The 26,980-nt window shown below is 35.3% G+C and overlaps 1 long non-coding RNA gene across 4 annotated transcripts in view; it reads left to right on the top strand.

Annotated features, from left to right (window-relative positions):
* The window catches only part of LOC141279460 (uncharacterized), a 506,894-nt gene that overhangs the window by 440,546 nt on the left and 39,368 nt on the right, over positions 1 to 26,980 (top strand). For all 4 annotated transcript variants that reach the window (XR_012333714.1, XR_012333716.1, XR_012333715.1 and 1 more), the window contains one exon: positions 1,927 to 2,009. This is a non-coding gene — a long non-coding RNA (uncharacterized lncRNA). The remainder of the gene's footprint in view (positions 1 to 1,926; positions 2,010 to 26,980) is intronic.

Below are 26,980 nucleotides of genomic sequence, written 5' to 3' on the forward strand. Positions count from 1 at the left end.
AGGGTGTGGTCATAAATAATGAAATGTGCTAACTCCTTCAGAAGACTGCAGATTGGGATCGGTGGACAATAATCATAATCCTAGTAGCTTACACTTTACATACTGTTTCTGATGTGTTAACGTATTTAATCCTCACAGTAATCTTATGAAGCAGGTAGTGTTATGAGGTTCAGTTTTCAGATGAGAAAATTGAGTTTCTGGAAGGTAAAGTAACTTGCCTAAGATATTCAAATATTAAGTAGCAGAGTTGAGTTTAGACCTGTGGTTATCTGGCTTCAGGACTGTAGAAATTAATTTATAAAATATAAAGATTTATGCAAAGCCTCGTTATTTTCTTATTGAATAAGTTCATAGCAATTGTCATGCTGACCAGAATGATATCAGCCACCAAAAATCCATTCCTTGAATTATTTAAAAAACACTAGAGACATATGAGAGGATTACAGAAAGATGCTACAGCCGCCCTTCAATACCTTGTGGCAGTAATCAAATGACAGGAAAAAGAAAATCTGTGTTCTAGGTCGTCTGGTTCCTTGAACAATTTTGCAAACATTGAAAATTTGACAAAACCCAAACTCAAATTGCCCCAGAAGTTTTCATCCATTTATTCTTTAAAGTATCTGTATTTCTAGGAAACCAAAATCTCCACTTGTCTAATTCAACTTGTCAAAATGTTTCTAAGGGCTGTGTGCTATTGTAGAATATTTATGATGATTCTTTGAGAAAATAAAGTGTTTTGACTAAAGGAAAAAACTGAAATAACATGAGTTGCTTTAAATACCATTTTACAGAAGGTCTGTTTGGTTGCAACTTGATCTCACATATCAAATCAGTTACATATCATTCCTTAGCTGTTTTATGCTATTAACAATGACCATAATTTATTCAATACTAATCACGTGCTAGGACCCATATTAAGAGTAACTGTAATATTCTCAAGCCTCTGGCTTGGATTATTCTCTGGTTCCCAAGCCTTGCAGCTGACCTTTACTTCCTTAATTAGCTAAGACTCTTTCAGCTATACGTATGAAGAATATAATGAAAATTGGTGTTAGCTAAATAGAAAATTTAATGGCTCCTATAAATGAAAAGGCCAGTGGTATACCAAATCAGGTCAGCTGGTTCTAGGGACTCAGAGCATCTTTGAGAAACTAATCTTATCTCTTTCCCCTCTCATCTCTTTATTCTGCTTTCTCATGTATTGTTTTTGTTAATCGTTTATTGCATAGTCTCTCTTCCAGTAGCTTCTGGCTTACATTCTAACAGCTTTTCAACCATCACAGGAAAGATTGTTTCTGTTTTTAGTAGTTTTAGCAGAGGTCTATATGGTTGTTTCTTTTTTGACCTGGTTTGAGAGAGAACATTTTACCTCATTCTGTGACTTGCAGGTGAGACTGACCACTACATGAAACAGTCACGGACAAAAAAAAGCCCTTCATGTCCCAATTCACAGTAATGGCTCACTGACAAGATCATCTCCCAAGCCAGGTCAATGAGAAACAATCTGGGGTCATTACTGAAACTACAGGAGAACAGAATAAATACTTACTGACAAGTTCAAAAGCTGTTAGAATATCACTTGGTATGTATGAAACACTTGGGCTATACATACACTAAAAAAAGTCATTATTAATCTGAAATTCAAATTCAGCTGCATGTTCTGTATTTTATTTGTTAAATATGGCAACCTTACTCAAGACATTATTTGCCTATATGATAAATTAATATTTTCAAATATGTTAATATGCATGTCCTAAAGGGGGCACTCATAAATAAAATGATAATAAACTAATAAGCCAAACAGTACATGGCAAGAGTGGCATTTTCTGTGTGCCAGGAATTATTCAGAAATCTTTTCATGCAGTAACTCATGTAATCTTGTAAAAACCCTATGAAGTAAATAATTTTATCATCTTTATTTTACAGAGAAAGAAATTTGGGCACAGAGAAGTTAAATAACTTGTTGAATGGGAAACAACCAACAAGGATGGAGCCAGTATTCAGCCAAGGTATGTGGCTTCAGAGAGTTCTTACAGGTAATCCCTTTAATCCTTTTGATAGTGTCATCTCTATTGCATTCCGGGGTGATTAACAAAGCTACTCCAGTGACCACCAAACTTCATATACATACATATACATATATTCATTCTTTTTCAGATTCTTTTCTCATATAAGTTATCACAGAATATTGAGTAGAGTTCCCTGTCCTAAACAGTAGGTCCTTGTTGGTTATCTGTCTTATATATTGTAGAGTGTGTATGCTAATCCCAAGCTCCCCCATGTTTCCCCTTTGGTAACTGTAAGTTTCTTTTCAATATCTGTAAGTCTGTTTCTGTTTTGTAAATTAGTACATGTGTATCATTTTTTAAAATTAGATTCCACATATGAGTGAAATCGTATGACATTTGTCTCTCTCTGTGTGACTTACTTCCCTTACTATGATAATCTCTAAGTCCATCCATGTTGCAGCAAATGGCATTATTTCATTCTTTTTTATGGTGGAGTAGTATTCCATTGTATATATGTACCACATCTTTTTTATCCATTCCACTGTTGATGGACATTTAGGTTGCTTCCACGTCTTGGCTGTTATAAACAGTGCTGCAGTGAACATTGGAGTGCATGTATCTTTTCGAATTCTGGTTTTCTCTGGATATATGTCTGGGAGTGGGATTGCTGGATCATATGGTCATTCTATCCTTAGTTTTTTTAAGGAACCTCTTTACTGTTCTCCATAGTGGTTGTACCAATTTACATTCCCACCAACAGTGTAGAAGGGTTCCCTTTTCTCCACACCCTCTCTAGCATTTATTGTTTGCAGACATTTTAATGATGGCCATTCTGACCAGTGTGAGGTGATACCTCATTGTAGTTTTGATGTTGAGCATCTTTTCATATGCTTTTTGGCCATCTGTATGTCTTCTTTGGAGAAATGTCTGTTTAGATCTTCTGCCCATTTTTGGATTTGGTTGTTTGGTTTTTGATTTTTTTTGATATTGAGCTGCATGAGCTATTTGTATATTTTGGAAATTAATCCCTTGTTGGTTGCATCATTTGCAAATATTTTCTCCCATTCTGTGGATTGTCTTTTCATTGTGTTTATGGTTTCCTTTGCTGTGCAGAAGCTTCTAAGTTTAATTAGGTCCCATTTGTTTTTGTTTTTATTTTCATTACTCTAGGAGGTGGATCCAAAACGATTTTGCTGCAATTTATGTCACAGAGTGTTCTGCCTATGTTTTCCTCTAAGAGTTTTATAGTGTCCAGTCTTGCATTTAGGTCTTTGACCCATTTTGAGTTTATTTTTGTGTATGGTGTTAGGAAGTGTTCTAATTTCTTTCTTTCACATGTAGCTGTCCAGTTTTCCCAGCACCACTTATTGAAGAGGCTGTCTTTTCTCCATTGTTTATTCTTGCCTCCTTTATCAAAGATAAGGTGACCATAGGTGCGTGAGTTTATTTCTGGACTTTCTATATTGTTCCATTGATCTATATATATGTTTCTGTGCCAGTACCATACTGTTTGGTTACTGTAGTTTTGTAATATAATCTGAAGTCAAGGAGCCTGATTCCTCCAGATCCGTTTTTCTTTCTCAGGATTGCTTTCTGTGTTTGGTTTTGTGTTTCCATACAAATTTAAAATTTTTTTGTTTTAGTTCTATGACAAATGCCATTGGTAATTTGATAGGGATTGCATTGAATCTGTAGATTGCATTGGGTAGTGTAGTCATTTTGACAATATCGATTCTTCCAGTCTAAGACCGTGGCATATCTTTCCATGTTTGTGTCATGTTTGATTTCTTTCATCAGTGTCTTATAGTTTTCAGAGCACAGGTCTTTTGTCTCCTTAGGTAGGTTTATTCCTAGGTATTTTATTCTTTTTGATGTGATGGTAAATGAGATTGTTTTCTTAATTTCTCTTTCTGATCTTTCATTGTTAGTGTATAGGAATGGAAGGGATTTCTCTGTGTTAATTGTGTAATTTTGTATTTAGATTTCTCTGTATTAAGTTTACCAAATTCATTGATGAATTCTAGTAATTTTCTGGTAGCGTCTTTAGGATATCTCAGTATAGTATCTTGTCATCTGCAAACAGTGACAGTTTTACTTCTTTTCCAATTTGGATTTCTTTTATTTCTTTTCCTTGTCTGATTGCTGTGGCTAAAACTTTCAAAACTATGTTTAATAATAGTGGTGAGCATAGGCAACCTTGTCTTGCCCATGCCCATATCAATCTTAGAGGAAATGCTTTCAGCTTTTCACCATTGAGAATAATGTTAGCTGTGGGTTTGTCATATATGGCCTTTATTTTGTTCATGTACGTTCCCTCTGTGCCCTCTTTCTGGAGAGTTTTTTGTTTCTTTTTTTTGTGGTACGCGGGCCTCTCACTGTTGTGGCCTCTCCCATTGCGGAGCACAGGCTCCGGACGTGCAGGCTTAGCAGCCACGGCTCACAGGCCTAGCCGCTCTGTGGCATGTGGGATCTTCCCGGACCAGGGCACGAACCCATGTCTCCTGCATCAGCAGGCGGACTCTCAACCACTGTGCCACCAGGGAAGCCCTCTGGAGAGTTTTTTTTTATCATAAATGCATGTTGAATTTTGTCAAAAGCTTTTTCTGCATCTATTGAGACAATCATATGGTTTTTATTCTTCTGTTTGTTAATGTGGCGTATCACACTCATTGATCTGTGCATATTGAAGAATCCTTGCATCCCTGGAATAAATGCAACTTCATCATGCTATATGATTGTTTTAATGTATTGTTGGATTTGATTTGCTAGTATTTTGTTGAAGATTTCTACATCTTTGTTCATCAGTGATATTGGCCTGTAATTTTCTTTTTTTATGGTATCTTTGTCTGGTTTTGGTATCAGGGTGATGGTGGCCTCATAGAATGAGCTTGGGAGTGTTCCTCCTCTGCAACTCTTTTGGAAGACTTTGAGAAGGATGGGTGTTAGCTCTTCTCTAAATGTTTTATAGAATTCACCTGTGAAGCCATCTGGTCCTGGACTTCTGTTTGTTGGAAGTTTTTTAATGACTTTTTCAATTTCAGTACGTGTGACTGGTCTGTTAATATTTTCTGTTTCTTCCTGGTTCAGTCTTGGAAGGTTGTGCTTTTCTAAGAATGTGTCCATTTCTTTTAGGTTGTCCATTTTATTGGCATAGAGTTGCTTGTAGTAGTCGTCTCTTGTGATCCTTTGCATTTCTGTGGTATCAGTTGTAACTTCTCCTTTTTCATTTCTAATTACATTGATTTGAGTCCTCTCCCTTTTTTTCTTGATCAGTTTGGCTAAAGGTTTATCAATTTTGTTTATCTTCTCAAAGAACCACATTTTATTTTTATTGATCTTTGCTATCATTTTCTTCATCTCTATTTCATTTATTTCTGCTCTGATCTTTATTATTTCTTTCCTTCTATGAACTTTGTTTTTTGTTCTCCTTTTTCTAGTTGTATTAGGTGTAAGGTTAGGTTGTTTATTTGAGATTTTTCTTGTTTCCTGAAGTATGACTGTATTCCAGTAAACTTTCCTCTTAGAACTGCTTTTGCTGCGTCCCATAGGTTTTGGATTGTCATGTTTTCGTTGTCATTTGTCTCTAGGTATTTTTTGATTTCTTCAGTGATCTATTGGTTGTTTACTAGCATATTGTTTAGGCTCCACATGTTTATGTGTTTTACAATTTTTTTCCTCCCTGTAATTGATTTCTAACCTCATAGCATTGTGGTTGGAAAAGACGTTTGATATGATTTCAGTGTTCTTAAATTTACCGAGGCTTGTTTTTGGCCAAAAATGTGATCTATCTTGAAGAATGTTCCATGTGGACTTGAGAAGAAAGTGTATTCTACTGCTTATGAATAGAATGTTCTATAATTATCAATTAAGTCCATCTGTTCTAATGTGTTATTTAAGGCCTGCATTTCCTTATTGATTTTCTGTCTGGATGATCTGTCCATTGATGAAAGTGGAGTGTTAAAGTCCCCACTGTTATTGTGTTACTTTCAGTTTCTCCTTTTATGGCTGTTAGCATTTGCCTTATATATTGAGGTCCTCCCATGTTGGGTGCATATATATTTACAATTGTTACATTTTCTTCTTGGATTGACTCCCTATTGATTATGTAGTGTCCTTCTTTATCTCTTGTAACAGTCTTTATTTTAAAGTCTACCAAGTGCAGTATTATCAATAAATTAACGAGACCCATTTGCCCTATTAACACAAAATCCAGTATCTCTCCCATTCCCAAGTAATGTCCTAAAAAAGGAAATCTAACTTCACCTGTAGAGAACTTGTGTTACCAAGTGCCACAACACTTGTTTCTTGTTGCTGCCCTGTAGCTTTAGAAGATCGTTCCTTAATACTGGGTTAGATCATGTTTTATGGTATTATATAGCCACTTATTGTGGCCCTGTATTCATGCACAGAACTCAGTGCTTCTACAAGAGAAGAATTCAGATGAGCCATTGGTTTTCCATGCTTGGGGTCTCAAACTTCAAAGTCTTAATCTAAATATTTTTCTGCTCCCTGGGGAAAAACATGATCTCCAGAACCACTCGCCACTGTATGGACCAGAATAGCCATAACCCTTCTAATTCACTCACGAAGGAAGTGAAGAAAACTTAAATTAAAATCTAGCAATCCTTTCTGGTTGGTCATCCTAATACATAGATTAGACTTTCTACCCATCACTCTCTAAAATCTAAATGTTCTATAAATATTGCAGGTGAGAACATGTGTAACTAAACTTCATTATAACAACTCAGTTCCAATTCTGTTCTCTCAGAAGAACATATTTTACAAAAGCTGCTGCTGCAGCTCAGTGGTCAACAGAATTAGTTAGAAGTTTTAAACTAGATTCATTTTTAAATTTTCTAACGAAAGGTTGACATTTTTTTGACTGCTTAAATACTGCTAAAATATGCATAACCTCCTGGCTGATTTCCTACATGTCTACTAAAAGGGAAGTCATTTTATTATTGAAAGTATCTGATTAAAACATATACAATCTAGGTGGTCTTTTATGGTCAATTTAGATGCCAAATACATATATGTATACATATATCTACATATATCTATGTAAAACCAAAGGTACCTTTTTAATCCATTCTGAAAAAAGTATCAGTACTATTTAGCAAAAGAATTTGGTGAAGAAAAATTAACTTACTGAAATGCGTTATATATCTTCATTTTCCCAGCTCTCTTCTTAAAATACCAATGTTACAATACAACAGAGTCACCATAATTTTATGAAAAATACATTTTTTTAACAAACATGTTTACCTGCTAAACAGAAGGCATTTATGCTTGCCAAGATAGGCAGAGTTTTCAAATACATTTGCAGCCAGCCACTTGCTACTGATCCTGCCAGAGGAGCAAGTGAGACAGACACAGTGCTGTGCCTCATTGTCATTCATTCTCTTCCTTCCTTAGCACCCCAGCTAGCTGCTGGGTAAGGTAGGACTTGTCTCAGGATGGAGCATCTTGGCTTTTTCTTTACAAAAACGCCTGGGTAGGGAGCTGAGTTGATACAGAAATAAATGGAAGAAAAACCTATAAGGATGTAGTTTCTTAAAGTGAATCTTAGCCCCCTGCATTATGATCACCAGTCTTCTTTGTAAGAAATATACATTCTTTGGGACTACATTGGATCCATTATTCCAGATCTCTCTGAATGGAACAGAGGAATTGATAACTTAAAGATTTAAGGCAATCCTCTAAAAATAAAGTATTTATATACCTTTTTTATGACACTGATCTATAGTATCAACTTGGCATATTATTCTGAAGAGTAATGTTTATAAACATATGTAGTCAGGTAGGTGTGGGTTCAAATCTTGACTTTGTCACTGAGAGCTGTCCATTACTTAACCTCTTTGAACATCAGTTCCCTGAATTGAGACAACTGAATGAGAACAAGTAAAGCAATTAACACAGTGTCTGGCACATACTGAGTACTCAATAAATATAAACCACTATTATTATGAAAAAATATCAAATAAACATATTACTAAGCAGAATTCATAATAAGCATGGATTTCTGTTTCAAAATAAGAGATTTTAAAGAAACGTTTCATTTTAATCTGGCACTTTCTTACTATGCTTTAAATCTACTCTGCCCATATTCAACCTTCTTTTGAAGGTTTAGGAAGGTCTGGTCTGTGGGAATAAAGACTTTTTCTATTTTTTTCTTTAAAGCATTGCTATTAACTAGTCCATCCTTTCTTTGAAGTCTTGCTATTATTAGTGCTTGCTATTTTCTAGTCCTTTCTTTGAAGTTGTGCTATTGTAAAGGCCCCGGACTCACCATGCCTTAGAAAATGACTAATGCTAAGTAAAATACACTTCAGACTAAGTTAGACACCAGAATGCCAAATCATTAATTTTAAAGAGAAAAAATAAATGTCAAAAGGATTGTGAATATACTCATATTGGCATGATCAGCATATTCTTTCTCTTAGTCAAGTTATAGAGAAGCCAAATATATTAAAAGACAGTATTTTTATTTAAAACGAAAAATCGTATTCACAAGAAATAAAATAAATACCAGACGCAAAGTCTGTTCTACAATCGGAATACGTTTGAATCAGGAGGACATTGTCCTAAAAAGGACATTGACTCAGAACAAAAGGAATTCCATAAACCAAATGTTAATGGCGATAGGTGTGGTATAATTTTGCTGCAGGTTCTGGAATCCTACAATTTTCTATAGCCATTTCCACTCAGGATTTAGCTTTGTCATCGACACTGGCAACTTTGAAATCCATTAGTTAAGATGTCCTTTCCTGTGGACAACAGATACAAGATCACCTCAAAGGTGTCCTCTTTATTGGTGTTTTTCTTCCCTTTTATTTTTCTTTGAAAACTGCAAGACATATTTTTTATAACTTTAACAAAGTTATTTTTAGTTAGATTAATACATTAAGCTGGGAAGACTATGACCTGTTCATGAGTCTTGCTCTGTCTTAAAAAATACTGTACATTTGTCTGTCTCTCTCCAACCTTCCATCCTAGTTTGGTTCACTAAAAAGACCTAGAAATAATAACAGCCCAGTAGGGATAGGTACCTGTGTCCCCAAAACTGTGAACTCTGAAATGCTGTAGCAACTAGTGCATCTTAAATTACTGGCTGACTCCAGGACTGGTATATGAAATGTTCAAGGTGAGTCGGTGATATTGCATCACAGCAAAGAAACAATAAATGTCTGATAGTGATATATCAAAAGGACTTCGGGACTAAAAGGAAGGAACTCCCACAAAGATGGGAAAATTTGTGCGACAAATGTAAAATCAGGTTCTATTTATTAATATACATGAAATATGTATTTTAAAGCATTGAGTCAATAAGGATACTTGAAGAGACGATATAGTAAAAGAAAATAGAACAATAATAAATAACACAAACAAAAAACTTTACTGGTCCCCACCTATGTATGTAGAGCATCACTTCTTTACCCTGAAGTTGGTAATTAATGGAAAATTTAATATCTTCCCTACTAATCTCATATTAATGACATTTTACTGTAACCCCGTAGCCCTAGCTAATGATGAAAATGTTTTCATAGAAAAATTTAGGTAATAAATGAGGAAGAAATACCAACATTAGGACATTGCCATTTTTAAATTTGTAATTAAATAATTGTTTCAGGCAGAGGAGTAAACAATTAGATGAAAGATTGATGGGGAACTTTACAAAGGACGAGTAATGCTATTGCCACCAGAATCCATGATCAATCTTATCACTATTAAAAGTAGGACAGCCAGATATCCGGATATTTTGTACCTCTTAGAAACATTATTCCCAAAGTTGAATCTGAGACTTCTAGATAATACTTCCAAGTTTAAAAAAAAAAAAAATTGTTCCTCCATCAATTTAAATGGCATCCAAAGGAAGGAGACAGACAAATCAAGAATGCAGTTCATAACACTGGACAACTTTCTTGGTTTTGCATTGTCAAGGGTGCAAAACAAGAAAAAGGAGGACTCGGAGAGAAGAGATCATTCTAGAGTAAGAGACCTCAGAAACATAACAACCAAGTCAATATATGTAACTTGAGCACCAATTTGAACAAACTGATTTTAAATAAATGTTTTGAGACAATTCAGAAACTATCAGTAAGAAATGGTATTAAACGCAAAGGAATTATTGCTATATTTCTTAGATAGGTGTGATAATGGAATTGTGCTAAAAAAGAGATGTATACATCATTTTATAGTGCCCTCCATATTCCTGGTAACATCCCTTCCCCTGAAGGCAGCTTCATCTGAAATTATTACAGCTACTCCAGTTTTATTTTGATTAATGTTGGCACGGTATTTCTTTCTTTAGGGAGATCTAAATTTCTGATGTATATAATTTTCCTTTGGCCTGAAAAAAATCTTTTAATATTTTTGTAGGTAAGGACTGTTTGCAACAAATTCCCTCAGATTTAGTTTGTCTGATGATGTCTTTATTTCTCCTTAACTTTAGAATGGTAATTGTACTAGATACAGAATTCTAGTTTGTTGGGTTTTTTGCTCTTTTTTTCCAACACTTTAAATGTTTTAATCCACTGTCTTCCTTTTTGCATGATTTATGACAAACAGCTGTATCTTAGCTTTTTATCTTTCTTCCATTTTAGGAAAGGTACTCTGCCACAGCCCTCACCCACTACCCCCAAGAAATAGGCTTCTTTCAAAATTTTCTCTTGGTCACAGGTTTTCTACAGTTTGAATATGATAGTGTATTAGTCTGCTTGGACTACCATAACAAAATAGCATAGACTGGGTGCCTTAAAAAACAGACTTTTTTCCCCTCATAGTTCTGGAGGCTAGTGGTCCAAGATTAAGGTGCCAGCAAAGTAGGTTTCATTCTGAGGCTTCTTCTCTTGGCCTATAGGCAACAGCCTTCTAGTTGTGTCCTCTCATAGTGGAGAGAGATGAAGAACAACCTCTCTGCTGTGTCTTCTTATAAGGCTACTAACCCTCAGTTAACCATAATTACCTCCCAAAGGCCCCATTTCCAAATACCATCGCATGGAGGATTAGGACTTAAACATATGAATTTTGAGGGACACATTCAGTCCATAACAGTAGGCTGTGATTAGTTTGTTCTCTGTTGTGTTTTCTGAGCTTCTCATACCTGTGGTTTGGTACTTGTCTTTAATGTTGGAAAGTTCTCAGCCGTTACTACTTTAAATATTCATCTCCTCCATTCTCTTTTTTAAAAGTTACAACTTTTAAAATTGTCCGATGTTGTTGGATGTTCCAGTCTACACTTTTTTTTCTTTGAGTTTCAGTTTTAGAAGTTTTAATTGATCTATCTTCAAGTGCATTGTTTATTCTCTTAGAAGTTTCTTCTGAGAATTCTGTAAAAGGCATTGTTCCCTAATTTAAGTTATCCATTTGAATTCTTCTTATTTTTAATATAAATATTTATAGCTATAAATCTTCTCTGAGTACTGCTGTAGCTATATCCTATAAATTTTGGAATTTTGGATTTTATTTTTCATTAATCTCAAAGAGATGTGTAATTTAATTTTTCCTTGTCCCATTGGTTATAGGAATGTGTTGTTTAATTTGCACATATTTGCAAATATCCTAAATTTCCTTCTGTTATAGATTTCTAATTTAATATCATTCTGATTAGAAAACATACTTTGTATAATTTCACTTGAAGTTTGTCAAGGCTGGTTTTTACATAGTTTATGGTCCTTGAGAATGTCCCACATTTATTTAAGAAGAATACATGTTCTTCTCCTGTTGGATGGCTTGTTCTGTAGATGTCTTTTAGGTCGAGCTGATTTATAGTGTTGTTCAAGTTTTCCGTTTTCTTATTATCTTCTGCCATACTGTTATATATGTCCACTATTGAAAGGAAGGTATTGAAGTCCCAAATAATATGTTCATTTGTCTATTTTTCCTTCAATTCTATCAGTTTTCATGCACTTGGGAACTGTGATGCTATGCACATATTTGTTTATAATTGTCATATATGCCTGGTGGGTTGACCTTTTTAACATTAAAAATGTCTCTAGTTCTTCTCTAGTAACATTTTTTGTCTTAAAGTCTTTTTTTTCCTGTTACTAGTATAGTCACTCAAGCTTAGTTGTTTCTTTTTGTTTTTTTTGTTTTCTGCGGTACGCGGGCCTCTCACTGTTGTGGCCTCTCCCGTTGCGGAGCACAGGCTCCGGACGCGCAGGCTCAGCGGCCATGGCTCATGGGCCTAGCCGCTCCGTGGCATGTGGGATCTTCCTGGACCAGGGCACGAACCCATGTCCCCTGCATCGGCAGGCGGTCTCTCAACCACTGCGCCACGAGGGAAGCCCTCGAGCTTAGTTTTGATTGCTGTTTATATGATTTATTTTTCCATCCTTTACTTTCATTCTATTTGTATTGAATATCTTTGAATCTGAATTGTGTCTCTTGTAGAGAGTATACAACAGGATATCAGTGATTTTTGAAATGCAGTCTGAAATCTGTGCCTTTCGATTGTATTTTAATCCATTTACATTTGATATGGCTATTAGTATGTTTGCATTTATATCTCCCTCTTGGTTTTTTGTTTACTATGTGCATCATGATTTTTTGTTTCTCTGTTGCCCCTCTTTTGTCTTCCTTTGTATTAAGTGGATATTTTTAGCATAACATTTTAATTCTTCTCATAAATTCTACTCATATTTTTTGAGGTTTAAAAATCTACATCAGTGGTTGTAAGAAAGTGAGAAAGGAAAATAACTATAACCCTCACTGAAGATGAATCACTATCCCTAGGATTTGTGCTATTTCCTTCTGGAGAACAGTCAGTTTCAAGCCCTAAATGAATCACTGTTATTTTCAAGGAATGTTACTGATGGGAGTGTGCTGTCTAATTGGATAAGGGGTAAAGGGAGTTGAGAACCATTGTTCTATATTAAGGAGGGTTGCACTTTATAAGTCACTAGGAAATATAAAGAACCACAACATAATGTAGGGCTTCATCGGGATGAAAGTATATTACAAAACTGAGAGTTGTATCAGCAGCAATTCAGCCCAATATAAAAGGAGTATCTGTATATTATACTATATATATATAGATATAGATATAGATATATACAGTTTATGCTTGAACAGCACAAGTTTGAACTACAAGGATCCACTTATATGTGGATTTTTTTCAATAAATGTGTATTACAGTACTACATGATCCATGGTTGGTTAAATCCTAGGATGCAGAACCCAGGGATGCAGAGGGCCAAGTTATGGGTGGATTTTCAACTCTGTGTGTCAGCACCCATAATCCTTGTGTTGCTCAAGGGTCAACCGTACATACATATATTTATGTATGTATACACATACGTATACATATAAACATTTATATGATGTATATTTTGTATATATGTAATTGTTACATAATAAGTAATGTTGAAATGCTTAATCCAGTTAGTTGCAAAAAAAACCTCATGGTTTTATATTCATCAGGATATAGGATACTTTAGGTGGATCTTGAATACAGGATGATAAATCAGTTTTTCCAGAAAAGCCACACAGTCAGTTTACCTGTTTAACTAATTGTTGTTGAGGATTGGATAAAATGGAGAGGTTCTAAGAGTTAAACCTGTTAAAGTAAACATCCAGGGTACTAATTTGGGACATTTCCATATTTGCTCCAAAAAATTTCCCCAGCCTTTTCCACAAAAAAGCCTAACAAAGCTTATTGAGGTACTTGCTTGAGAAACCATAGGAAAAGGTACCTCTTGTTTTTGTACGTCTAAGTTCTTTACTGATTACCTAGATCATCGCAGACCGCAAGTGGGAGTGGATGGTTGTACTCATGCCAGGAGAATCCCTCTGCCTGACTCCTGTCTTACTGAATAAATACTCCTTCAAGTTCAGATTTGCAGAAACTTTATTAAATAGCACTCTTTTCCAAATTTATCTTGAATTTTTGTTTTACTTAATTTGGGAGCAGTTATGTGTCTCAGAGCTGACCATGTATAGACAATGAAGGAAGTCTGAATTCCTTGCATTTCTAGTTCTCAGACATTCATAAACTTTTTGAAAGCAAAAGCATTATTGCCCATTACTACCAATGGAATATTCCCTATTAGTCTTGCCCACAGTGCCTTTCTGAAGAGCAGACTGAGATTCCCCACTGAGTTTTGAGCTTTGAATTCTGTAAACGTGCAATGCAGTTGTTCATTTGCATCCAAAAAGACATCCAAATACTGTAAAATTAGATTAGACATTTACTTGTAGCATAAGCATTTCCCATTTCTAAATGAATAGACATTGGCTATAATCTTAAAATATTAACTTTTAACTTTTAAATGGAGAGAACACTAAATATTGGAAAGCAATATTTATGTGTTAATAAGATCATTCTCTAAAAATGTCTTAATAATGAAAATAAACTTTGAATTATGTTTTCAAATAAACATAACTCTCACTGTTCACAGGCAATATTTTGATAAAACAATAGGCTTTTCCATAGCAGAAAGAATAAGCTTTTTTCTTTTTACACTTAAAACTTGTCAGGTTGTAATCCGAAAATGCCAAAAAAATTTTTTTAGTGCCATCACTGAGAGAAGTAATTCTTCTTACTTGGTAATTGGATTTAGTCAATATGTCTCAAAATACCATGATAACAGATCAAGAGTTTCAGTTTCTCAAGTTTATCAATTTTAGTACATGTAGTTCAGTTGCTGACTTGACCGTTTTTTGAAAGCTCCAGTGAAAAATCTGGAAAAGAAGTTAACAATAAAATATTTTTTAAGACAAAGCAGTTAAAGATACTTTAACTCTGAATGTGCTTTGCTTAGAGTGAAGCATGATAAGAAGCGGTAAGTGATAAAGAAGTAGCAAAGATAACCACCCAGTAAAAAAAAAAATGTTTATCATCTGAAGATAAAAACCTATGAATTCTGGTTCATTCTTTCTAAAATATCTACCACTTAATTCTTACAAATGGGTTCAAGTTATAGGACATACAAGGGTCAGCTTTAATTTTTGTTTAATAATTACCCCTTCTGCTATATTCTGTTAACCAAAAGAAATCACAGGGTTACCCATGTTTTAAGGGTTAGGAAAATAGACTCTCACTGATGCAAGAAGTTGTAAAGACATATTGCAAAGGCATGGATGCACAAAGAGCTAAATAATTAGGGCTCAATATGCATTGTGAAGGAATGAAAACCAAAATCACAATCTAAATTTATAATTCTGGTAATACTTTCATATATATTATGACATATTAAATAATAATAATATAATATAGTTAGTATAGCGTATTTCTTAGCAAATACCTGGCATCTCAACTATGTACTTCAGTGATTGTTGAAGTTCATTTATGATTTACTTTCTAACAAGCTCTTATAGGGCTAATGCACTATTCTGTTCACTAAATGAAAATCTATATCCTTTCAGCCTTTCTCAGCTAGGATCACAGGAGAGAATTAAGCCTTAAGGCCTTAAGGCAGCTATTTGGTGTAATAAATTACCTTTTTTCCTATGTATCTAGAATGGTACTAGGTAAGTAGTATGCTCTAGAAACTTGAGAACAAAAATATAATAGGTAAATAAATACAGCTTATTCAAATTACATGCTCTACTTTTTGTAAAATTAATTTGATTTTAGCAAATAAATTTTAATATTTAAAACTAGAGTTCTCACTTTCATTGAACATCTAGTGATCAATGTAATGAATCAGTATCTCGCTCTATTCCTGTTACATAGATTGTTTAATATAGCCAAATAGTTGGCTATATTAGTATAGTATAGATTGTTTAATATAGCCAAATATTTCCCAGCTACCATGTGCATATGTGAATACTACACTAAATTATGAGGACCGTTAGAATCATAAATTCAAACATCAAGGGCAAAAATAAAATGGATGTTTGGCACTACTCAGTAATGACACTATTTGTGCAGAAATCTGTTGCATTTTTGCTATATGAAAGGATTTTGTACATTAAAAATAAAACTAAAATGTATTTGTCATTTCTCACTTGGGAACTTTCTGTTTAAATGTTCTCTGTACCCCAGAGCAACGTCTGTCTTCCAGTGCCAGCAGCATCTCCATCCAGAGTCACAGCATTTGGACGCCATCTCAGTTCCTGTTGAGGATACAGGACAGAAGATGTAGAGAGGTTCATTGGTCTCAGATTACCAGATTTAGCAAATAAAATGATCAGTTTCTCAGTTAAATTTAAATTTCAGATAAATAACACATTATTATATGAGTATGTCCCAAATATTTCAAGGAACATCATTGTTCATACGGAATTCAAACTTAAGTGTGTGTCCTGTCTTTTACGTGGCAATCCTACATTAACCATGAAAGGCAATGTTTAGGGTTATGGGTTAAGAACTACCTATTGAGCACAAAACCCTATTGACAGATTCACCAGTGTATTTTTTTTTTTTTTTTAGCAAGTGTATTTTTTGTTGGTTTGCAATGAGCCAGGTCCTCAAAGTTGCCAAATTACAGGGCCCATAGCAGGGCACTTCTGCTCTGGTCAAATGCTGGTGCTTTGCCTGAGTCCTTTCTATTTTTCTACTCTGCCATTTTCAAACTTTTGGCTAGCTCCCTTTTTCATTCTATAACACACCATTGTCTAGAGACAGAAAAGGACCATTTTCCCCCACATGCTTATGTAAAAGCAAAGAAGCCTCTTGAAAAATCCCTCTTGTTCTTCACGGGCCCAAAACCTGAATGCCTTCCCGTGCCAATACCAGTCATTGGCGAGAAACGTGAACATCACTGCTAGTGTAGAACAGTGATGACCCCAGTTCTGTAGGGAAACAGTGAACAAGTGAAAACTGGACGTACAGGTTGCTACACAATCCTATGTCAGCCAATTCTTCTACTTTCCAAGGTAACAATTTCCTCTCTGTCTTTCTCTCCATTCATTCCTTCAACATACAGTTGTGAGGATTTCTATGTGCCAGGCCTTCTTGGTGCTGCAGATATTCCAGCATATAAACTCTACCAAACTTTCATAGCCCTTTCTTCCCTTTCCTGAATCAGCTGATGACTCCACTTAATAACTAAATAAGAAGACAGACATAATCAAATGGAAAGGATTCACTTTCTCAAAACAAAATCTACCTGTGTAGATTTTGCCTAGATTCTGCTGCCTGTCTTCTGTAATGGTAGAGGAGATACCGCTTTTTTTAAAGAACAGCGCTCCCCAACATATGCTCCAGGTACACATCATCCATCTCTCCCTCTCTACCAGTTCGTTCCATCAGCACAGAAGCACATTATATCATACCTCCATCTTGAAAACATATTCTCCCTTAACAGATGCATAATTTTTCAGCAACCACTCAATTTCTATCTTCCCCTTCTAAGCAAAACTCCTCAACAATATCGTATATACATTCTTCCAGTGCTTCGTGTCACATTCACTCTTTTACCTATTTCAGTATGGCTTGTGAAACTCTCTATTCCATCGAAGCGTCACCTGTCAACATGATTCACAGCCTTCCTTTGGACCATTCCAGGGGACATTTTCCTGTCTTCACCTTAGGCCACTTCTCGTGTGCTACACTTGACCACTGAATTCTTCCAAAAATACCCACTCCCTTCGTTTCCATGAGGTCTCACTCTTACTGTTTTTTCCTATTTTTATTTTTCATTCTTTCTCAGTCTGTATGTGTTATCTCCTTCTCAGAGGGATCCTTTAGGATTTGCTGCTGGCCTCTCTTTTCTTCCCTGCTATACCCTCTCCTATGGTGATCTTACAAATTTACATGGCTTTAAATACCATATATAGGATGATAATTCCCAAATATATATCTCATTGAACTATAGCCTTTATACATCTCATTGATTACCTGATTTTTCCATTGAAATGTCTCACAAGCATGACAGATTTAACAAAACAGTCTCTTGATTCTCTTTCCTCTTTTCCTAAAAGGTTAATCAGTCAGTTAATAATCCTGTTTCTCTGCTCATCTTTTTCATCTCAGTGAATTCCTAGGCAGGCCACCCAGTTATTTTAATCTGAATTCCTGCTCATTACCACCCATATTCACACAAACACATATATGTAACTTGTCAGTGGCAAATTCTGCTACCTTAGGTTAAAAATACACCATAAATATTTCTCTTAACTCCACTCGCACCAGCTTAGTCATGCTCATTTTCCATTTAGAATATGGCTATGGCCTCCTAAGAGATTTCTCTTTTCCCTCTTTCCCCCTTAAATTCATTTTACATAGGATAATCAAATTGATCTTTAATAATGTGGTCATGTAATAGACCTCTGCTACCTAAAGTTCTCCAGTGGCATCCATTTTTACTTAGAATAATGTCCAAACTTTTTCCCATCCCTTCAACCTTACCTTATGCTTCTTCCCTTTGTTTAGTACATTCCTACATACAGGCTTTCTGACAGTTGATAAAACACATCAAGTCCTTGCTTTACAGGTTTCGAAGAAGTACTGACTTTGAGTTTTATGTAGGGAGCTTAGAGTTTGGCATATAAAACTAAACTATCCATGCATTCAATAAATTTTTAATTCATGTACCCTTCCCTGGTGCAATGAAACAGCATAGAATTTCTGAATCAGCCAAGTTTGTAACTTTGGAGGAAGTGCAACTCGCTTTTCACATTAGAATCGTGCTCTTAAGTATCAACTCAGGCTCAGACTGACCTCAATTTCTGCAACCAAATGTGACCTGAAACAGAAGGATTTAACCGCCTCCCATTCGTGGGCTCAGCCCCATCATTGCTGCTCATTCAAACATGATGCTGTTTCATTTCTGACTCTTCGCTTAAAATTCTACTTTGGCAGTTTTACTTAGGCATATCACAGGCACTGAAATATTTATTTTTTAAGTGATAACAGTTTTTACCCTTAATGAGCTCTCATTTTCAAATTCTTCATCCCTGTCCCTCAGCTCTGTGCCTTTTATTCCAAGCTCCCATCCGTATCTGTCCACCCCATTCAAATACCCAATCTTATCACTGTTCTTCAGCTTTGAATGCTGTTTCACTCTGCCTTTTCTGGAATCTGACTGATAAGTAGATATTTCCCACGTGTGTGGTTCTATGTTGCTTTTATATTCTATGTTGTTGTCATTCCCTGTCCCAGAAACAAGGGCATTACCCCTAAAAGAGACTTTGTGATTTTTGACTCAGCTCGGAAACAGCAAACAATAACATGATAAGTTGCCTGATTCGGTTTGTTGGTGTTATGCCCTTTATTCCTTCAGCTTTGCCTTTGAACTCCTTCTCTTCTTAGCATTCTAGTATTTTCCAGAGTAGTAGACAGAAGATGCCATTCTTCATAACTCCCTACCTAGTCCAAAAGTGCAGCAGAGTAGTGATTAATGGTCGAATGGTTATGCCAGTTTCAATTTTTTATACAAAATGTTGAGTCACAAGAAATTCAAGAGAAATTGAATAGGTTGGAAATTACACGTATGTAACAAATTAAAGGGTCTATATTTTCTTAGTTTCTCCTAAAGAAACTCTATCGGAGGCAGTAACTAGTGTCAATAATTTGCCAAGGCTTGGGTTCCATCTTTCAAAACACTATAAATCATCCAGTTTTAGGTGACGGAGCCAATATTTTAAAGTGGATGCATTCACCAGATCTACAAATTAAGACATGCTCTTGAAACTGTAAATTCAAATGAGGAGTGTACCCAATCGATGGGTATCTATTTGCCACTCTAAAGTTTCCTCTAGAAATCAACAAAACAAGGTGGTGTTTTAGAAAGAAAACAGGGGGATAGATTGGTTCTAATCTGGGATTCAACATGTTCACGTTTATGATGGTATTAGTCTCCTATGGCTGCACTAACGAAGTACCGCAAACTTCGTGGCTTAGAACAACACACGGTCTCTTACAGATCTGAGGTTCAAAGTCAGCTTCACTGGGTCAAAACCAAGGTGTCAGCAGGACTGCACTCCTCTGGTGACTGCAGGGGATAATCTGCTTCCTTACAGGAATCAGGACCTGGATATTTTGGGGTCTACCCAAAGATTTCTCAGCCTACCACAATGACCTTGTGCAACCTCTGAATCTCAGTTTCTTCTATAAAATGAGGCTAATCAGGATATTTTTGAGAACTGAAGAAAGTGAAAAACATTAAACTTGTCATATCACAGGCAGTTACAGCTCGTAATTTACAGTTGTGATGAGCTTTACGGTTTCATGTAAAACCTCTTCTTGACACTTTCTGTAACGACAATTTTTCAAGAGAAAGTGTTGTTTAAAAAAAGAAGCAATTTTCCATGTTTGTATTTGACTGCATCTTATTGCTGTTTGAAGTATGCTATTACTTCTCTGACATTTTCCAGTTTGGTATTTGGAGTTATTAGAGGTTTTAGCATTTTAAAGAAAGGTAATCGAATCACTGATTGGCCAGACATAATAACACAAAGGCCAGCATATCTCTTAATGTTCCAAAAATTCATTTTGAGTGGATTGATGAGAATTATCTGGACTTTGTCATTGGAATTGCAGGCATCCCTGTTCTCTCTTAAACTTATTGGCCGCATCATCTCTTCCATTACAGGTAGAGTTAGACTTAGTGAAAATAGTACTGACAGTCTGAGTAGGTTAAAGGGGAATGCATCTCTTTTAAACCAGTTTAAATTATATATCTCAAGGTCTCTGAAAGTTCTTAAGACAGCTAAAGCTCTTTCAGAATATCGGAAGTGGCACAGGCTGTCAAATTGGTGCAAGCATTTGAGAGAGAAGTTGCTTCTTAGTAAGAGGGAGACACTGATTGAGACATATCAGCTTAATCTTATCAGAGACCTAGACCAGAGTTTGGAACAGTAAATTTATATCACACGTAGAGCTAAGGAACTTATCCTCTACTTTCGACCATAAACAGTATCAGCTATCTCACACTAGTGTTTATTTAAGTCATCTTATTATAACACCATATTGTAAAAGCCTGGCATATTGGAATTGGAAGATTTTTTTTTCATAAAACAAATTTTCATATAAACAGTGTTGATGCTTGAGTAGAAGTCTAGACTGTATCTTTACATTGCCAGATCTCTGGACATGATACTTATTTGTTGTGAAATATACCCCAAGATATTTAATTTCCAGATTTTACATGGTTGGCTTACTTTTCATTATTCGAGTCCTGATTCAGATATCACGTGCTAAGGAAATTACTTCACGAACACCTATTCTAAATTAGTATTTCCTACTCAGTAACTCTCTGTAACATCACCCTATTTTACTTTCTGCATAACATTTGTCTCTCTCTGAAATTACCTGTTCATTATTGTCTGTCTTCCCATAGCATGTAAGTTCCATCGAAAACAGAGACCTCTATACTTTAAGTGCCTAGTAGAGAAACCAGGTCCTCTAGGCACTCGAGTTGTCGAGTAAATGAAAGACCCAAAACAATCTGATGGAGGTAAAAATTGTTTTTGGATCTTGGCATTTTATGATTACACACTGTCTGATGTATTTGTATCTCTAGGATTTGCAAACTCTAATGACTTTCAATACTCAAGAGAGTCACTGGAGCCTGGCAGATTCAGAGAGCATTGGAGATCACTGTTCTCAAAGACCCTGGAAAGCAATTCAAGTACTGATTCCAAAGGAGAGTCATAGGGTCTATGTTATCTAGAAACATGACCTAACTAACAAGAGCCCTTCCTAGAGAAATGTTTTTAATTTTTGTGTTGACACAAGATGGAAGGGAAAGACTGTTTTTTCCTTTCACAGTCTTCTCTGATAGAAAGGGCATCAGTTGACTCAGACATATGCTGGAGGATAATTGACCTGCAAGAGATTTTCATACATTAGCTGAGATGCTTTGTTGTACCTCCTTCTAAAGAAGTCTGTGAGAAGTTCCTAATTGTTTATTTCTAGAATTTAAACCAGTGGCAAGATTACATTTGGTGTCCCTTCCTAAATGATTATTTTATTCCCTGCAGCACCAGACCATCATGTGAAGTGGAGGCTTCACCTAAAAGAGGAGGCCTGTTAGAAATCAAGATTTCTGTTACTGAACCAAATGTGTGTCCGCTTGCCTGTGTGCAGTAAAGCCAATCTGCTGACACCAGGTTTTGGTGAAGGACAGGTTCATTGCAGGAGCCACACAAGGACTCCTGGGAAGCTAAGGCATAAAAAACCCAAACTCCCCGATGGGTTTCAGGGAAGAATTTTTAAAGGCCAGGTGAGGAAGGAGAGTTGCAGGATATGTGATCAACTAGTGCACAATTTGCTGATTGGTTGAGGTGAGGTAACAGGGGGCTGTCACAGGGATTAACATGACCAATCCTCAGGGTCCAGCCAGTCTGGGGCCTGTGAGCTCATGGTTATCAAGTAGTTAACTTCTTCCATTTGGTGGGGGTTTTAGCATCTGTAAAGCAACTCAGGAAATGGGCATCAGATACTGTTATCTAGGTAATTCAGGAAGGAACTAAAGACTCTGTCCCTGCCATATGGCTGATTTACTGTTTAAATCGTTAACAGTTGTCCTGGCCCAAATGTTACTTTTGCAACTACCTTTTAATCATGAATTCTTGATCCAGGCTTCTGTGACTCAGGGGAGGCCTGAGAGACTATGGCTTTTCTACAAAAAAGAGGCAGGTGGAGGACAGGGGGATGGGATCGATCCCAGGAAGGCCCCATAGTGTCCTGCTAGGTTGCATTTCCACTCACAAATTTATACATATATGGATTGAGTGTTTCCAGAAACAACAAAAGTCTATTCTACTAGTTGTACTCATCCATATTTAGGATTGAATTTATCGTACTGTGAATTTGACCTGTTGTTCCAGTGATTTACTAGAGAAATAGGTAGAGAAAGCTACCAAATTGGTACAAAATTGTGAAATGCATTTTTGCCTCTGGTATCCAACAATCACACTTTTCCTGATAAAAGAGAACTACCTGTCTTCCACTCTCAGTGCATATACTTTTGTAGAGGATAAGTTCACTCAGCTCCAGAAGCAGGCCTTGACTTATATAAAATATTCACATTTCACTCCCTACCCTCCAGTTAGTACATAGATGAAAAGAGAAATTACATCATTTAGAACCTGAATCAAGGTTCATTTGAAACCAGTCCCATCCCTGGATTTTCCAGTTATGTCAGTCAGTAAACACCTTCTTAGTTTAAGCCATTGGGGGGGTAGGTTCATTTTTACATGCAGCTTAACCATTACCAATTAATAGTCCATGTGTGTTACATGTAATACGACTAACTCTCCCAGGAAGATTATGTTTAGGACCAAAGGCAAGGCAATATACAAGTTTAAAATAGATATATTGGGATTGACATGTACACACTGCTATATTTAAAATTAAATGCCTTTCCATGAAAGTAATTAATTAATAAAATAAATATATCTCAGGAGCTTAGAAGATTCCCAGTTAAGTAAAAGCTAAGTACAAATTTCCTTGTCTATGTCTGAGATTAAACACAGGGTCCCTCACTCCCACAAAAAGTTACAGGTACTTAAAATATTTAAATATGAGAAAAACAAATGTATATACATTAGATAGATGGATAGATAGATATGACAGGAGGAAAGGGAAAATAGTGAAAGGAATTAGTTAAAGAAAACCTCACTAAAAATAAGACAAAGCAGTTACAGAAACATACATGGCTAATAACAAAGATCAGATACCTTGTACATGTAAAGCCACAGATTTGTGTTTTATTAAAGTTTTTAAAAGTCAAGTGATCATTTGAAGAGATATTTAGAAAGCCACGGGATAAGAACCCTCCGCCTTGACTTGCTAGGTGAGGCCAACATATTTTGAGCCCCGGAAGGCCAATCAATGAATGAAGGGAAGACCTGCTGCTCCTTGATTACAGCCAGACCCAAATAACAAATGGCCTACGCCTCCTGGTACAGTCACATCTGTCTTCCCCTCAATACTGCAAGCTCCTCGCTGCAGAGTCTAATCACAGTCATCTTCATAGCCTCAGTACCTCACTCAATTGACACCGAGTGGTCACAGAAGATAGAGAATAAAATATACTAGCCTGAATTAATGAGTACATGAATGAATGAATGGATTGTTTACTTCCTACCAAATTCAAAAGATTGTCAATTTGACCTGACTTGTATCTTGAGAATTTCAGGTCACCAAAATCATAAATGCCCTTCAGATAGATTTTTGCAAAATTCAGAATAAACTGCAGAGTTGCATGTTCCATTTCTTTGTAAAAATACACTGTCATCTGGAGCACGCTCATTTCTGATAATTCTGCTGTTTGCACATCATCCCAGAAAAAAGAGTGGAACTGCCTATTAAAATAGCTGTATAATCTGCATCTGACATTCCTGAAATATGCTAAATAAATAATGAAAAAAAAACCTGCAGGAACAAAAAATCACCTAACCAAGGTAGCAGCCAAGTATCTTCAAAAATATTTAAATATTTATACTATTCATTATCTTCTCATGCAACTTACTGCTGTTTTTTTTTTTTCCTTTCCATTTGGAAAATTTATGAACTGTGTATTTTCTAAAAGATAAAATGTATATTTAGAAGCAAGTTTTTTACTAAGAAGCTAGCCCTTTTACAGCTCTCCTTTGGGAAAGAAAGAAACTGAAAGAGAGTATTACTGAAATATATTAAACTGTTATCCCATGATTGTGAATGGTTTTAAGACACAAGAAGAAAGTTTTTTGGAATTTTGAAGGCAAGAATAAATTGAGCACAGCCGAATTCAGAGTGTCCTTTGAACTCCAAGCTTTTTATTCTTACGATATAGCCAAGGTAGCATGTAAAGGTTTCAAAAGAGTAATTTTCCTTAAAATGAAAAAGCAAAATCTTTTCTACCTGCCTATAAACAACTCAAGACTCCGCTCTAGTGTAGCCCTAATTCACTTAGATTCTTCCAACAATTCTCTCAGCCTCGACTTTTAAAAGAGTAGCATAAAAGTTAAGATTAATAGAGCAATATTTCACAAATCTTAATTTTAGTAAAAAGTGTTTATTTGCATGGCTCCTTAGGAAGAGCTTTCTTATACTTTACCTAATTTGAATTTCTAAATAGCCTCTGTGAGAGTCACAAGAATAGTCGCCTTTGACCCCTTACAGGCGTCTGACTCCTTCACTCTTTTATCGTTTACAAGTATAAGATTCCATGAACCTTTCAGAGAAGACTACAACACAGACTACCCTCCATATGTGACTACGCAAATCATGAGGAATACCAACTCTTACGGTATCCACTGTGAAGAGAACATGGCATTATTCAAAGCATTCCATAATAAAATATATCTACAGGAACAGTGGTATTGTTCAAACAAAACATAAATACCTTATCAGGTATTTCTCCTAAGAGTATTAAAATTTTATTTTATTTTAATACTGCAAGTGATTTAAAAGCCACACTCTTTAAGGAGTCTCTTTCTGCCGTAGTTTAGGATATACACACATGCACACACACACAGGAAGAATTGACTTCAACCTGACTGGTTGAGAAAACAAAGTAACTATAGGTACTCATGCACTCACATACTCAACAACTAGTCCTAACTCTTGTACTTAGTGTAAAAAAATCATCAAGGTTTTATATTAATTCAAGTTTTTTTTAAAGCATACAAAACCTTGCTTAGACCAAAATAAAATGTGCCTCAGTATTTTTTTTAATTAAGCTAATTGTATTTACTTTTGTTTTTTTTAAGTACAATAAACTGCATCTGTTTTAAGTGTACAAACCATTGTGTTTGGACAGATAAATAAGTATGTGGAAACAAAGTCACAGTCAAGATACGGAATATTTCTGTCATCCTCAACAGTGTTTCCTCATCATTCAGCAGTCCGTCCCCTCCCTAGGCTCCCAAATCCAGACAACCACTGGTCTGCTTTCCATCAGTATAGATTAGGTTGTATTTTCTAGACTTTTATATAAATGTAATTATACAATAAGTAGATTTTATATTTCACTTTCTTAAAAATAGTGATTTTGAGATTTATCTTTGCTGCTACATGTATTAGTAGTTTGTTACTTTTTAATTGCTAAGTCGTATTTTGTTGAATGAATGTACCATAAATTTTAGTTCATTTTCCTGTTGATAAAAATTTAGATTATTTTTAGTTTGGGGTTACTGTCAATACAGCTGCTATATACCTTCACAAACAAATATTTTTGTGCATGTATATTTTTATTTCTCCTAAGTAAATATTGTGGAATTGCTGGGGCATATGGTTGGTGCATGTTTATCAACTTTAGAAGCAGCTACCAAAACTGTCAGTGTTCAGTAAATCTTAAAATCAAATTTTGTAGGTCCTCTAACTGTTAATAACGTTTTTGGTTTTTATAGGTTTTCAAAAAATAACAGTTAACTTTCTTAGAAGCATACTAGGATATTTTTTGGTATTCCGTTGAATCTATAGATCAATTTGGTGAGAATTGATCACTTAAAATAGTTAATTCTTCCAACCCATGAACATGGTGTTTTCAACATTATCTAGTCTTCTTCAATATTCCTCAGAAATAACTAGCTTTATTATAAAGATTTTGCATTTTTTATTAAATTAACTCCCAAAATCTTATGTTTCATGCCATTATGAAAGAAAATTTTGTTATATGCTTGTTATATGTTGCCAGATTCAATTTGCTAATTTTTTTTTAGTATTTGAGGGTCTGTGTTCATAAGCAATCTTGACCCATTGTTTTACTTTTTTGTAATATCTTTACAGGTTTGGTATCAGGGTAATTCTGGCATCATTTGAAAGAGTTTATAAGTAATTGATATCATTCCTTCTTCAAATGGTTCATAGACTTAATCAGCAAAAATATCTGGTCCTGGTACTTTTCTTCTGGGAAAATTTTTGAGTAAAATTTCAAAATTTTAAACAGACATAAAGCTATTTATATTTTTCATTTATTTGTGTCAATTTTGTTAAGTTGTAGATTTTCCATTAAGTTGTCCCTTTCATCACTGTTATTCTATTTGGACATAAAATTGTGCATAACATCATATTATTTTAATGGTTATGGAATCTATACTGAAAACCTTCTTTAATTCCTCATATGAGTAATTTGTACATTTTCTCTTTCTTTTTG

Source organism: Tursiops truncatus, chromosome 9 (assembly GCF_011762595.2).
Source record: "Tursiops truncatus isolate mTurTru1 chromosome 9, mTurTru1.mat.Y, whole genome shotgun sequence".
NCBI classification, from domain to species: domain Eukaryota; kingdom Metazoa; phylum Chordata; class Mammalia; order Artiodactyla; family Delphinidae; genus Tursiops; species Tursiops truncatus.